This window comes from Miniopterus schreibersii (genome assembly GCF_964146895.1).
Source record: "Miniopterus schreibersii genome assembly, chromosome: 11".
NCBI classification, from domain to species: domain Eukaryota; kingdom Metazoa; phylum Chordata; class Mammalia; order Chiroptera; family Miniopteridae; genus Miniopterus; species Miniopterus schreibersii.
Window position 1 is genome coordinate 25,071,703 of NC_138111.1, and position 16,083 is coordinate 25,087,785.

Genomic DNA, 16,083 nt, shown 5'->3' on the forward strand with positions numbered 1-16,083 from the left:
AGTGAAAACAAATTGATTCCTTTAAATCCTGCTGTTTGTTTATTTGTTTACTCTTGGTGTCTCTATAGATACGAGAGAAGGGAAATAGAGTGTTGGGGTTTTTTGTTGCTGTAATGTGGCCAAATTTCCTTTCTGCCTGTTCTTGCTAATTCAAATACCACTTTCCCCCCACACAATGTAAAGAGCCTTGTTCCTCCAGACAGTATTATTTGTTGTTTTGTTTTTAATGCTAGGTGAAAAGAAAGAAGAGATTACGTTTTGGATGGTGGTAAACATTTATTAGAAACCTCCCAAGTTGTTTCCCAGCTTCATACAACTTGGAAAGAATAAAGCCCAAGTCAGGGAGACAAATATTTGAGAATTTTATGTGTGGGTTTAAAGAATGTTTACCCAATCCAGGTAAGAATCATTTGCCACTAAAAGGTTCCCTGCACCCTGTCCCCATCACCATGTCACCCCGCAGAAGGTCAAGTGGCCTTATGCACAAGACTAATTCCCTGCATTCCTGCTCAAGGGGCACAGCGGGGTGGGTGAAGTCATTGTTGTCAGGAGCAGCCGATGGACAGTAGGGGATTGGGGCCAGACGCCATAGTTGTGGGGGTAATTCAAATACCCACACCCTTTCTTCAGAGACCAAAAGGCAGAAGATTGGGGCTTGTATCCATTTTGGACAGAACTTTAGAAAAAGTAACAGGGAGACCAAGGTGTAGCCATCATTAAGATAAGGGACCTCAAATGACATTTACATAGTATATTATGGTTTTTATCACACACATCTTATCAGTCTGCTTAAGAGAAAGGTGAATTCCAGCCCCGGCTCAACTACTGACATGTTGGGTAATCTTGGGCAGTAACTTGCCTTTTCTGGGTCCCAATTTCCTCATCTGTAAAATAAGGGATGAAGTAGGCAATGTGTCAGTTGGTCCCTGATTCCTCCTTTGTAACCCACATGACAACTCAGAGACAGGGAAAAGAGCATTATCCTCATTCTACAGATTAAAAGAAACTGAGGCCCATTGAGAGGAAGAGTCCTGGCCAAAGTTGCAGTGTAAATAAGTGGGTTTGAATCCCCTACTTCCTGTGCTTTTTCTATTACATTGAAGACCCCATTGCAAAGTTGCCATTGGAATTTTTGTATTTGGAACAAAAGTCCTTGGGGGGGATGGAACAGCATGGGCAAAGGCCCAGAATCTTTGTGGCCCAGGAACATGTGCTTCCCCTATTGCTCTCTATTTTCTCTTTGGAGTTTAAAAAATTGGCTTGTTGATGTTATATAACTTTGGTTTTCCATCAACACTTAAATAAGATACCACCGACAGTCAGAAATAACCCCGGAATGACGAGAATGCAGTCATCACTTAGGCATGTCAGCAAAGACAAGCTGGCTGCTTCCAAGTGGAAAAATGCTGCGTTGAGAAGCACCCCCAACAGGCCACGTGAACTGCAGTGACTTAGTTCACAAGATGGGAACTTCCTATGCAGCCTCTTGCCTGTCTGCTGCGAGCTTCACCCACATCATCTCATTTAATCCTCATAGTAGTCCTAGAGGTGGGAAACATGAAGGATAATCCCCATTTACAGAGGAGAAAACCAACGCCCCCTGAGGTGGGGGAGCTTGCCCAGAGAGTCTCTGTATATGCGTTGAAACTGGGGTGGCATTTGAACCAGGTCTGCCTGTCTGCAGGAACAGGTCTGTTTTCATTTACCCCATCACCACATGCCACCTTCCAGATTATTTTGGGACAATTTGCAAAATTCTGTAGTTACACATGCACACACACACGCACAAGATTAAGTGGTCATTTAAAGCCAATAATAGTGGGTACCTCTGGGGAGGAAACCTGGTGGCTCATGGGCATAGAAAGGAGGGAGATTTTCTTTTCTGCATATGTCCTTTACCCTTTAAAAAATTTGAACCATATGCATGTACTACCAATTCAAATGAATTCATTAAATTTAACAAAGGTAACCTAATGTATTAGTTTCGTGTGGCTGCTATAACAAATTACCACAGGCTTCACCGCTTAAAACAACAGAAATGTATTCTCTCACAGTTTTCTGGATGCCAGAAGTCTGAAACCCAAGGGCCACATTCCTTCCCAGGGCTCTCGGGAAGAATCCATGTTTTGTCTCTTCCAGCTTCTGGCGGCCTCGGGCATACTTTAACTTGTGGTCACATCACTCCAGTCTCTGTGGTCACATTGCTTCCTCCTGTTCTCTGTGTCTGTCTTACAAGGATAGCATGTAGGGCTTACCCAACTAGCCCAGGATTAGTTCCTCTTCTCAGGATCCTTAACTTATTCACATATTTTGCCATTGAAGGTGTGATTTAGTCTTTTTGCTACATAAGGTAATAGTCACAGGTAGCAGGGCTTAGAATGTGGACATATCTTTTGGGGAACCACCATTCAGCCCACTAACCTAGGAATTAGCAGTGAGTCTCCACTCCTTCCTGTCAGATGCTGTTTTTCTCCCAGTGTTTCCCTCTGGATAGGGCGCTGGTGTCTAAACACAGCAGTTGTAGATTTGAAGCTCATTTAGAGTGTTTCTATGGAGAGTTATGTGCACAAGCTTGGGAATCAGTCCAGGCGGGTTCTAGTCTCAGGACCTCCATTTACCACTTGGGGAAAAACAACACGCTCATTTTGCCAGATCAGTATTCCTAAAGTACAATGCTAATTACGGTACATCTCTTCCTTAGATCTCCATTGGCTCCCAGTACCCACCAAATGAACGGCACACCCCTTGCCTTGGCGTTCAGGGCCTCCTAACGACTTCCCTGCTCAGGTTCTGTGTCCCAGACGCCTTCATCTCGTGACTAGGCGGCCGGCCTTGCCCTCTCCAACTTCCCTGCCTCTGCTCATGTTCTTCCCCTGCCTAGAATCCCTTTCTCCCCATCTCCACATGTTGAAATCCTTCTCACCCTTCAAGGCCCAACAAAATGCCACCTCTCCCACAACATCTTTCCTGTCCCTTCACCTGGACGGAAGCTCCCCTTCCAGGACTCCTCTGGCTCCTGCATCTCCAGCGCCATGTACACGCCAGGCTTGGCTTCGTGGTATAAGGCCCTGGGCCGGCCTCATCGCCCAGGGAACTTCCTCCCAGGCACTGCGAGAGCTGGGAACAAGGCCTGCCATAGGTAAGTGTCAATGCTCTTTGTTAAGTTTAATTATATAAAAATAATAGAAACGATACTAGAAGTACCCTCAGGGGTGTCCTCAGGGGTTGTGTGTTCAAAATTCTTCATTTTATAGATGAGGAAACTGAGACCCAGGCTGGGAAATTATTTGTCTCCCAGCCCAGTCTTTCTGGAAAACTTGAGGGATTAGAATAAAAGATCGAAAGGTTCCATTTGGGGCCCTCTTAGCCTCTGACTTGGGAAACTATCTACTTGTAATGATGTCAAACGGCAAAAGGGCATGCCTTTCATGGTGATGTTTATCTGTTTTAAAGGAACAAATACAGACAGTTTGGTTCCTTCCTCACCATTCTCTGGCTGTCACCAGCAAATTCCAGCTCTAGTCTCACACATGGCCTGGTTAGAAAGTTCTTTTAACTTTACTCTGATTTAAAAAAAAATCTTTCCTTTCAGATTTAAGCCTAAACTACCCTCCAGGCCCAAGGTTTTGGAGCTATTTTTTGAGAGTCCTACTTTCCCCGGGGAGACACAGGCAGGCCAATGAAAGCGCCTGCCAGCTAGTCCTCCGAGTTGTGTAAAACCTCAGAGAGGTGAACCAGCCTCCGTGGTCCTGTCGTTGTCGTCTGGCAAAGTGTAAAAAGGGGGGAGCAGAGCAGCAGACCAGAGCACCTGTAGCCATTATGAAAACCACAGACGCCTCCCAGCCCCGTGTGGTTTTCATTCTGTACTCATAGCACCTGTCAGCCACAGATGAAAACCCAGCAACAGAGGACCCAGAACCAGGGCTCAGACGAGTTGACTGAGGAATTAGAAGGATTTTGTAATAAACCCATTAATTCCATCGGATTGAAATATCTTCCAGTTCCACATGGCCAAAGACAGCCGTGCTTGTCTGACATTTTCCATGGCTTTTTATGGCCACCTGAAAGCAGGGATGCAGGTCTGCACAGAGCTGGGAAGGGCCAGAGGCCAGGCTGGGGCTCTGCTCTATCACTTAGAGCTGAAAGGGGTCTTGGCCAAACCAGTAAGCTCCCTGAGTCTCAGCTACCTCATTAGAGTATGCATTTTACCCTGAGGTCAGACTGTGCAGTTGATCATATTATCACCAACTTGGGAGAGAAGGAACAGCAAAACTTGGTGGTTGAGGGAAGGTCACTTATTTCCATTTTCTTCACAATGTAAATGGAGAATTCATCCATCCCTCTTAACCTTGGCCCTTTGATTTAAGTCTGACCAAGGGAAGGGATTATTTGGGCTTTGAGGACTTGTAGGGGGACCACCTGGGGGCCAAGATGCAACCGCATTGATGCTCAAGGTCATAGCTAAGACAGCCCTGCAATACTCTGCATTCTATGAGGAACATTTAACTACTCCTTCTGGACACCAAATAATCATAAACCACCAACATCTCTTGGAAGACAGAGTCTTGTCTTAAATTGTTTTCTTTGTTTTTACATTCATTGAAGATAAAAACAAATGCTAATAGTCTTGCTATAATGTTAAATCAATAAAGTAAGACACAGTATTACAGAGTGGGATCTCAACTGTGTGAAAACTATACATGCATAGAAGAAAAGACTTGATGAAAATGTTAATAGTGGTATATTTGAGAGAATAGATAATGGACTTTATTCTGCTTTTCTATATTTCCTAAAAAGTTAAAAGGCTTATCAATTAGTCTTATAATAAAAGATTCTATTCAAAAGTATTTTAATGCCCCAAAGGAAAAATCCATTTATATATTTTCACAAAAGTTACATATGCAACTTCAATCAAAATTAATGATATAATACTGAAAAAAATTGAAAATAAGATATTTTATGAAAACTAATACAGACTCCAAGTCACTCAATATGTGCAATACAGATGAAATTATATTAAAATAAATTTCTTGCACAATAAAAATATCTGTGTGATCAGAAAAACATCATTTCTGAAAATAGTACAATTATAATAAGGATTATTTGATACATTTAAAAGCACAGCATAAATGTAAAAGAATCTGGGCAGTCTCTTGGGGTTTGTTATAATAGAATTTAACCTGCATTTATTTAGGCTCAAACACGTTAGTCTTGCTCCAGCTCAATGCTAAGTCGGGTCCCGTGGAGCTGTCATTTGGCAGGAAGTCTTGAATATTACTTAGGAAAGGGTTCGGTGGTTAGAGACAGGAGGTAAACCTTAGTTTTAAGTATTCAACAGGTCTCATCCTTGCCCCACTTCTTGGAGCCTCCAATATACTAATTTTCATTGTGAATCTCCAAAGAGGGATGTGCAATAAGTAGCATTTGCTCAAAACATTTGACCAGAAAATCTTTTCTATCCCCCACAAAGGACACTTCACATTGAGATAATCGGTGTCACCGCATGCAAAGTCTTTATCTTTTCAATTTTTATTTGTGAGCCCACGAAGCCGAGTTTGTGTACCTCTGTTGTCACAGGAGGGGTGTTTTATGAATCTGAAGCACACACACAGATCCCAGTAAGCCATTTAATGAGCCATGTCGCATGGAACCGAAGCCCAGCTCCCAGCGTCAGGCTGCATGTCATTCCACCAGCCGCTCGCAGCCGCTGGGCTGGGACAGCAGGAGACCAGAGGGCCCGCGAGCCTCCTCACAGTTCAGCGCTTGGCGCCCTTATAAAATGTCTTAGGAATGACACGCAGCCCTGCAGCTCCCCGCCACCCGCCCAGCACACAGGCGCACGCCCTTCGCTGGCATGCGGGCCGCGCTTGGAAAGGGGACTGAAACCCAAGCCCACAGCCGCACATTCCTCCCCAGGGCCGCACGCCCGGGCCTCTGACCCTCCTTCTCCCTGAACGGGGGCTTTCGAGGCTTCGAGTCAGCCTGGACGGCTGAGATGCAGCTCTGCGTGGCCCAGCCTCGTGATTACCTCGCAGGGGCTCGGGGGCTCATTTTCCTCATCTGTAAAATGGAGCTAATGAGCCCTTGATAGTAGTAGGGATAAACCAGAATAAAAACGCTATGAGGAGTTGGAAACACGAGGCCTGGTTATACCATTACACGTGCAAACAGTCCACTTGCTGCTTCTGAGGTGGTGGGGAAAGTGAGAAAACCTGATGGATGTTCCTCAAAGACCCCCAAACTTCTCTGAGGCCCCCTGCTCCCTTCACCACCTGTCCAGCTGGTCTGTGCATTTCCCCAAACGCAGGCTTCGTTCATTCTGAAGCAAACGAAAGCAGGAAAAGACGGGGCACGAGGAATAAAGCGTCCAGACCACCATCCACGGCCTTTCCCAACTCTGATAAAATGTCCATGCCACTGAACAATTCATTCAAATGAGCACGTTCTTTAAAAGAAAAGAGGAAAAAAGCCATAAAAACTTCTGAAGAACTAATTAACCAGAGCTCTGAAGACTAGCCTGCCAGAATCTGGGGAAGGTGGCCACTAATGATCAAGCAGGCAGAAAGTGGCAGAAAGAGGGGGGCCTGGCACTGCATAATAGAGACTCCAAGTGGTTGTTTACAATTTTTAATTACAAAAAGGAAGAACACTATTTCTATGCTTTTGGAATGGTGAAAGGCTTTGTAAGACTGGCTCAAAGACAGAAACCATAAAGCAAAACATTGCTTTATTTTACTAGGTAAAATTTAAAAAATTGTATGTATTAAAAAACCATAAACACCTCACACATTGCTAGTGGGAATCTTAAATGATGCAGCCACTTTGGAAAACAGTCTGGCAGTTCCTCAAAATGTTAAACAGTTACCATAGGACCCAGAAACTCCATTCCTAGGTATCTATCCAAGAGAAATGAAATACGTGTCTGCACTGTTCACAATGACCCAAAAGCGGAAACAACCCACATGCCCATCAACTGAGAAATGGATGAAAAAATTAGGTGCACCCCTACAATGGAATATTACCCGACCGCAGAGAGGAAGGAAGGACTGCCACAGGCTACAACACGGAGAAGCCCCGAAGACATCATGCTGAGCGAGCGCACCGGCCCTGAGTGGCCACATGTATGTGTACTTCGTGTATGTTCGTGTGTGGGCAGAGTGGGCTGATCTTACCAGTCTCTCCGGAACAGAAACACAAACAGATTAGTGGCGCCAGGAGATGGGGTCTGGAGAAATGGGGAGTGACTACTAATGAGTCCGAGGTTTCTTTCTGGGGTGATGAGAATGTTCTGAAATTAGACGGTGGTGAGGGTTTCATAACTCTGTCAATACACTAAAAACCACGGAACGGTACACTTAAAAGGGAGAATTTTATGATATGTAAATGATTTCTCAATAAAGCTATTACTTAACAAACAAATAGCTGTTATTAAAAAAATAAAATGGCAAAGCTAATGACAAACGAAAAAACTTGCACACAGACGATTAATACCTGTAACACACAGGCAGTTCTTATATAACATGTGAAAACAAACAGGTTATTTTAAACATTGGCAACAGCGTGGACATGCATTTCATAGGAAAACACCACTAAAGGTCAATAAACATTTTTACGTTTATGTTCATCTTGGAATTTCAAAGTTACAGCGACTGTTAGACCTGCTGCTAGATATTATCAGAGTGTTAATGATGAAGTTAGTAGTTTACTATGTCATATTCTGAAAGGGGTCCTCAAGCTTGATCAGAGGGCCAGTGTGTCTTTGGCGCAAAAGAGTCAGGAATCCCCGAGCTGCGGGAAATGGGTAAGGAAGGCGTGGCCCATCTGGGGTGACGGTCGCAGGCCTTGGCACTGAGTTTTAGGTAAGAATGTAGAGCGACTGGAACTCTCAAACGCAGGAGAGAGTGAAAGTGGGTGTAACCATTTTGAAGACGATTTGTTTTTTCTGCTAATGCGGAACATATGCAGACCCCTTGACCCAGCAATTGCTTTCCTAAGCATATATGCAACAGAAATGTATACATATGTTCATCAAAAGACAGCTAAAGAATGTTCATAGCAGCTGTGATACCCAAAACCTGGAAGCAACCCACATGTCCATCAACAGGAGATTGGATCAATCAATTGTGATATATTTATACAAAGGAATCCTATATGGTAACAAGTGTTTATGAAGTGTTGCCACATGCTACAACAGGAATTAATCCCATTCACAGTCTGTCGAGTGAAAGAATATAGACATAAGAATAAATACTGGATAATTCGAGAGGTTCAAAAACCAGGCAGAACTCATTAAAAATTAAAAGAATAGTGGTTACTTTTGGGGTAGAGGAGACAGTAACTAGGAGAGGGTCCAAAAGGTTTTGGGGATGCTGGTAAATGATCTATTATTTATATTGGTACTGACTTTAAAAGTAGATTCAATTTATGAAAACACTGAGCTTTAGACATAATTTTTGCATATTTCTGTTTTTATGTTCTACTTCAATCAAAAATCTGCTTAAAATGACATGGTAGAAGAATTTTAATGACATGAAAAGATATTCAAGTTGTTACATTATATTAAAAATATAGGTTGATACAGGTGCAAATTGGGTGTACAGTAAACTACTATTTTTTCCCTTGAGGATCACCATGCATATATGATTGTAAATACATAACATATCTTTAGGAGAAAATACAAATAAATGATGGGAGCAATTGCTCCAGAGAGAGGAACTGGGAGAGAGATTTAGTTCTTAACTTATGCCCTTTTGTACCTTTTGAAGTTTTAACTATGTACCTATATTGCCAATTCAATGCATAAATAAATTAATGATAATGCAGATTACAAACCTATATGATTTCATTTTTTTGTGGCGCTATCAATACCAAAATGATAACCATGTTTACCTCTGGATAATGGGATTATGAATGATCTTTCTTTCCTTCTTTTTTCTTTTTTAAAAACATGTCTTTTTTTGAGTTTTCTAGTGTGAACATGTATTTATTTTGAGAATGAGGAAAGTCATTAAACTTTTTTGCATTTTCGTTTTATCAATGTTATTGAAGTATAATTTGCGAACAACAAAATGCATTGGCTTTTAAGTGTACAGTTCAGAGTTTTGCAAAGGTACTTTGCAACCAACACCTAGAATGTTTCTACCCCCTAGAAAGCTCCTCCATGTCCCTGTGCTGTCAACCTTTCCCTTTCCCAAGGAAGCAGCATTCCTCTCGTTTCTATCCCCAGAGCTTAGTGTTGTGTGCTCTAGAAGTCCATAGAAATGGAGTTATATAGTATGTGCTCTTTTGTGTATGGCTTCTTTTGAGATTGATTTGTATTTTGTGTGTATCAGCAATTCATTATCATTTCTTTCAATGAGTAGTATCTTAAGTGCTCGCTGCTTTCCGATCTGTAGAGTGAGACACAACCATCTACGTGCAGAATAATCCTCCACAGCCTCTCCAAGCACGTGTGCTGTGGGCTGGGGTGATTGCAGGGCCTGCATATCCCGGGAGGAGAGACACCCCCCCCAGCCCTCCCCCCAATGCTGGCCGGCCTCCTCCCCCTCCTGGCAGCAGCGCCGTCTCAGGTGAGAGCCACCCTGCTCGCTGCCATTGTTCTGCCAGTGACAGCCTCGGAGGCAAATGGAAAGCCGTCAACCTGAGGGCTGTCAACTGCAGACAAGAATTCCTTTCTTTGTCAGGCTGGGTGGTCTCTGCGGCTTCGACAGCAACCTGCACAAAAGATGATAAGCGTCATGTGCACTTGCAGAAAAACATGCCACCACCCAACTCTAACCACGCGCCTTTGTGAGGCCGGGATTAGGCATACGTGGCTCCCCTTGCATGTGCATAAATCATCGCATCTCAGCCCAGCAAGGGCATCCAGAGGATGCTTTGTCTCCCGGACCCCACCACCTGCATGTTTCATGAAATGTATTTGTCCCCATATCTTAGACATAGACAGCTAGAAGGTCCCTTAACACCTGGCCCAACTCTCTTGGGCTTCAAAAAGGGTCCAGACACAGGTAGGGACTTGTCCAAGGTCACACAGCACAAAGACTAGGGCAAGGACAAGAACCCCTGCTAGGAGAGCCTTCTTTGGGACTCCAAGCTACTTTTGTTAATAGGTGATCTACCTCCCCCCCAATAGTACAATGTAAAGTATAATTTCTAAGTTTCCAATAAAAAGGGAGTATGGGGTGTGTGTGTGTGTGTGTGTGTGTGTGTGTGTGTGTGTGTGTGTGAACCTACCTGCTTGGGTGGATCTCCCTTCCTTGTGTGTGTGTGTGTGTGTGTGTGTGTGTGTGTGAACCTACCTGCTTGGGTGGATCTCCCTTCCTTGCCCCAGTGGCCGGGCTCCCAGGCAGGTTTCATTTCATTTGCGGGGTAGTTTGGCGCCCTCTACTGGTTGTCGGTACAGTGACAGCACAACCGCTACCCCTTCCTTGCTCCTCCAGTGCAGGACATTCAACATGAACCATTATTTCTCATTTCCAATCCAAAGGACAGGCCTGTGGAGTAGGCAGTTTTATAGATGAGGAAACTGAGCCTCATATTCAATAGCCTGTCCAAAGTCGTATCCCTGTGGGACTCCAAATTCCTTCCACTTCTTCGAGTCAGTGTAGCACTTGCCCCTTAAAATGACTTACAGATAACCTCCAAATAGTCCATGGAGTAGGTGTTAACAGGGAAAGGCTGGCTGGGACATCAGTGACTTTCCCAGGGCCACAGGGCCAGTACATACTGTGTTTTTATTCACTGTGCCAGGCTGCTGCCCAGAAGGAGAGGTGCGCACAAGGTCTGCAAGGGAACTTCTGTCCTGGACAGCCTTAATCCAGGAGCGAAATTGGGAGGCTGCAGTGTTCCCAGGCTGGGGAACACAGCGTTCCCACCTAGGGCGTCCCAGGGCCTCCCTCTGTTCCACCTTATGTGGGAAGGAGGTTGCAAGAGACTCAGAGATGAAGAAAACACATTTTCTATTCACGGGTAACTCACATCAGATTCACTAGATTCAACAGATGCTGAGCAATCAGTCTCTGGTGTTGTGTGTGTGTGTGTTAACGAGTGAATGAATGATTGCATGAATGAATGAATGGAGCTGCCTAGAGGCTAGGGTCCAGACTAATGGCAGAGGCTGGACAGGTCAGGGTGGTCGGGCCAGTGTACCAGAAAGTGATGGATTTCAGCTTAATTTGAGGAATCCATTCCTAGCAGTGGGAGCAGCCCGAGGACAGAGATGGCAGCTTTCGCAGGTGTGAGCTCCAATCTCCGGGATAAGCAGAGCTAAGGGGACCACAGCAGAGATGCTGTAGAGGGATTTCAGTCAAGCCTGCATGTCGTTTTTTAAGCATCAGTGTCAACAGAAATTGGAAGGTTTTATATAAAAACCCGACTTTTTAGCTGCTCCTCTTTAACAAAGCAGAAGGCTTGGCGTCACTAGGCCTGGCTCCGCTGCCCAGTCACAGCTGCCCCCCTCAGCTCCCTAGTGTCTCTCCAGCAACAAGGATGACTGGTGACACTATTTCTCATTGCACATATGCTGTGTGGGTTTTTTTAAATTATAAAAACAAAAATAAAAACATTTTTCTTATCAGGTCTTTGTCCCAAAGGAAAAAGAAAAGACCAGGAAAATAGGCTCAACATATTTATCTGTGGGAGTAAAGCTATTTCTATACATTTAAAAGGCAAGTGCCCAACTAGCTTCATTTTTTTTTTCATTACAAGCTTGGACCCCATGAAGACTTGAATTTGCTACCCTGTAGGGTCTTTGGTGCTTACTGTCCCAGCAGCATGGACCTCGGGTCAGGCTCTCAGCCTGTTGCCATTTTTGTTGAATGTGGTCCTGACCCTGGTGACCTGAGGTGAGAGGAAATCCTGCCCAGTGAGACTGCTGTGAATCTCCAGTTAAGTGAGAACATAAATGCCTGCAGCCCACCTCTGTGTCCTCTGCCTCAGGAGTCCTTTGGAGATGTGGCCCCTTGATCATGAACCTTCTGAACTGGCCTCCCTCCCAGCACTTTCATCCTCTGATAGGGTTTCTAGCCCTTCCCTCCAATCTGACCACACCATGGCTCAAATTCCCTCGGTGGTGTCCAGAAGTGACACAAGCTCCAGATGTGGTCTGAACAGCCCCCGAAAGTGAGGACACCTCCCTCAGCTCAGACACCGTTTTTGTTCTTGTCACCTTGAACAGGTTACTTAACATCGCTGTGCCTCAGTTGTCTCGTCTATCAACTGGGATTAGTGAAAATACTCATTGAGTAGTTAGGAAAATTACATTAATAAATTTAAAATGCTTTAGAAACCACAAGCACAATATGTGTTAGTTATTATTGTTGCAATTATTATTGCAGTAAGTAATGGCCACAGCTAGGTGACAATGGAATAGGCTGTTCTGAAGTAGAGTATTTTTTTTATCACTACAGGTGTATAAGCAGAACCAAGGTGGTTGTAGGGTTCAGCTCCGGACCTTGAGCTTTCAGTGCTGGTGAAACATTCAACTAGGTTTATTCAGTGTTATCATTCTATTTAATTCCACAAGCATTTACTGAGCAGCTACTCTGTGCCAGACATTGTGCTAGGGCCCTGGAGATTTGAGATGAATCAGATGGTCCCAGCAATCAAGGGCCTGATAATTCAGGAAGGGTAGCAGGTATGTATCACCTCTGGTGAGGTAAGTGCCACAGCACCAGCACATAGAAGGTTCATAGGCAGCCAGAGGAGGGAGTCAGGGCAGGCTTCCTGGAAGAGGCAGTAAGAAGCAAGGTCCCCTGGGTCACATTCAGGATCTGGGGAATGCAGAGTAAGGAAGGTCCATGAGTGACAAAGGATTTGGAATTCCAGTGCTGGTGGTCATTTTTTCTAGGCCCTGTCCTTAGCTGAACCATTTGGACCCTCCTATTCCTTATTGCTTTTGGAAAGAAAATTCTTGGGAGGCTTTAAGATGTTTCCTAAATCCCTTTGCACACACACAGACATTTTATTGATCAGATTTCCAATATGATTTTTTTTTCTTCTTAATCCCTTTATCTTTTGGTTCATGGAGGTTGAAATCTAAGTTTCTTTGGGAGTGTTTGCCTGGTCAATCACAGCAAAAAGAGACTGCATTTCCTGGATTACTAAATCAATACAGCCTAAGTCAACAGGATCAGACTAATTTCTGTGTTTCTGCACCCTTGTCCTAGACAGTTTCCCCCTTGGCATGCTGCTTCCCACCAGATGTTCTCCTATTGTGAATTGATGCCAACAATGTTCAGAGATGTTCAAAGTGACCACATTAAGGGGTAAAGCCTGGGGGGAATCAGGGTGAAAATAAAAATAAAAAAGAAAGCCACACACATGTACTATTTACTAGATAATAAAGACAAATATGTTCACATCCTGTCATCTCAGCATGAATAACCGTAGTAATGCTCTTAGACAGGAGGCCCTGTGAGGAAACACTGCCAAGTTTCTCACCCCCCTTCCTGGCTCCCATTTGTACCTGCCTGCTGCTCCTCAGGCCTGGGTTAGGGCTCTCTCTGCTTTCTGTGCTTTGTTAATCACCCCTCTTTCAGCCGGGATCCAGCTGGCCTGGGAGATGAGAGGTACAAAGCAGGAGGATAGATGTAGTTACAGGTTTTCCCCGAGACTGCGAATGGGGAGAGGCAAGGGCACATCCACCTGTCTGTTCTCCTTGCCGATTTTCCTTTTGTGCCCCCATCGAGATGACTCATGCGGCCGCGCTCTGGGCAAGCCCCAAGGCCTCTGTCACCGGGAGGTGTACAGATCGGGACATGCACTCTTCTTTTCTCTAGAGGAGGAGTCTCGTTTTAGCTTGGTTGAGGCCCCAGCTAACAATTCAGACCCTGTTACATGAAACTTGCTAACAAAGGTCAGAAAGCCAAGGAAGAGGGAGTTACCCGTAAGAGGAGACCCAACAGGTTGTCAAGAGTTACAAAATCCTAGGGCCTGTACAGCATCCGGGCTGCAGTCCGAGTCCTTCAGTATTCAAGCTCCGAACGCTTGGTTGGGGAGGAGGCTCTAGGGGCTAATTATTCTCAAAAGGTTACCTCTGGCTCTCAAGTTTTGCTGCCCATTAGAGTTATCTAGGGGTAAGGGGGTAGGGGTAGGGAGGGTGCTTTACAAAATTCCGATGCCCAGATCCCATCCCCGACCAATGACATCAGAATCTCTGGGGGTAGGGCCTAAGCATGTGCTATTTTAACTCCCAGATACTTCCAATGTGCTGCCAAATTTGAGAACATGTGAGCGGAGCCCTTACTATTCAAAGTGTGGTTAGTGGAGCTGCAGTCCCATGAGGAAGCTTGTTAGCAATGCACATTCTTTTTTAAGAAATATATTTTTATTGATTTCCTAGAGAAGAAGGGAGAGGGAAAGAGAGAGAGTTGAAACATCAATGATGAGAGAGTCATTGATCGGCTGCCTCCTGCACAACCCCCGACTGGGGATTGAGCCGGCAACCCGGGCATGTACCCTGACCGGGAATTGAACTGGGATCTCCTGGATCATAGGTCGATGCTCAACTGCTGAGCCGCGCTGGCCGGGCAGCAATGCACATTCTTAAGGTTCCACCATAGACCTACTGAATCAGAATCTGCACTTAAACAAGATCACCAGATGACTAATATGTACATTAAAGTTTAAGAAGCAGTTGCTTTTCTTGAAGCACTGGGCAATCTGGCAACACTGGGCCCAAATTCTGTCTTGACAACTGCCCATGGGAGCTGTGTAGTAGCTGACCCCTTTAAGAGGCACCCTCACACTCCAGTTTGCCCAAGTCTCACACCTGGCCAGGTTCATTAACTTTCATTAACTGCCTGGGCCCATTCACAATTTGAGTTGTTTTAAAATTTATTATAAAATAAAATTCACTATTAGTTACATGTAGTATATTCAGTATTGTGCCACTATCACCACTATCTAGTTCCAGAACATTTTCATTACCCCAAAAGGAAACCCTATACTCATTAAGCAGTCATTCCCCAGTCCCCTCTTCCCTCAGCCCTGGCAACCACTAATCTGCTTTCTGTCACTATGAGTTTGCTTATTTGTATATTTCATATAAAAGGAATGCATGTTTTCAAGATTTATCCATGTTGTAGCATGTTTCAGTACTGTCTTCCTTTTATGGCTGCATAATATTCCTTTGAATGGATATACCACATTTTGTTTATCCATTAACCACTTGATGGCTATTTGGGTAGTTTCAAGTTTTGAGTTATTATGAATAGTGCTGTTCTGAAAAGTTGTGTGTAAGTTTTTGTTTTAACTCCTGCTTTCAGTTATTTTGGGTATATACTCAGGAGTGGAATTGCTGACTCATATGGTATTTCTATGTTTAACTTTTTGAAGAATAGCCAAACTTTTCTATTGCAGCATCATTTTACATTCCCACCAGCAACACATGAGGGTTCCAATTTCTCCACATCTTTGTCAGCTTACTATTTTCTGTGTTTTTTTTTTTTTTTCTTCTTGGTTCTAGTCATCTTATTGGGTGAGAAGTGGTTTCTCATTGTGCTTTTGATTTGCACTTCCCTAAAAATTAATGATGAGTATCTTTTCATGTGCTTGTTGGTCATTTGTATATCTTCTTTAGAAAAGTGTCTACTTAAGCCCTTTGTTCATTTAAAAACTTGGTTATTTGCCTTTTTGTTAGTGGATTGTAAGTTATTTATATAGGGTGTCCCCCCAAATGTATACATACTTTAACAGCTGATAACTTAATTTTGAAAATTAACTGTATGTTAATAAACACTGACTTTATGTGTGTATACATTTTTTGGGGACACCCAGTATATTCTACTAGACGTTTTTCAGATATATGATTTGCAAATATTTTCTGCCATTCTCTAAGTTGTCTTTTCGCTTTCTTGATAATGTCCTTTAATGCACAAGTTTTCAATTTATCCAGTTTATCTAATTTTTAACTTCCCTGCTTGTGCTTTTGGTGTTACATAGAATCTGAGATTTTATCACCTGCACAAGATCAATACATAGGGAGCAAGAGAGATCTGAGGGGAAGGGCAATAAAAATGGCTTGAGGTTTCTATCTCCAGTTCAACTAGTAGATCTGAACATTTGTCTGCTTTATGTAGGTTC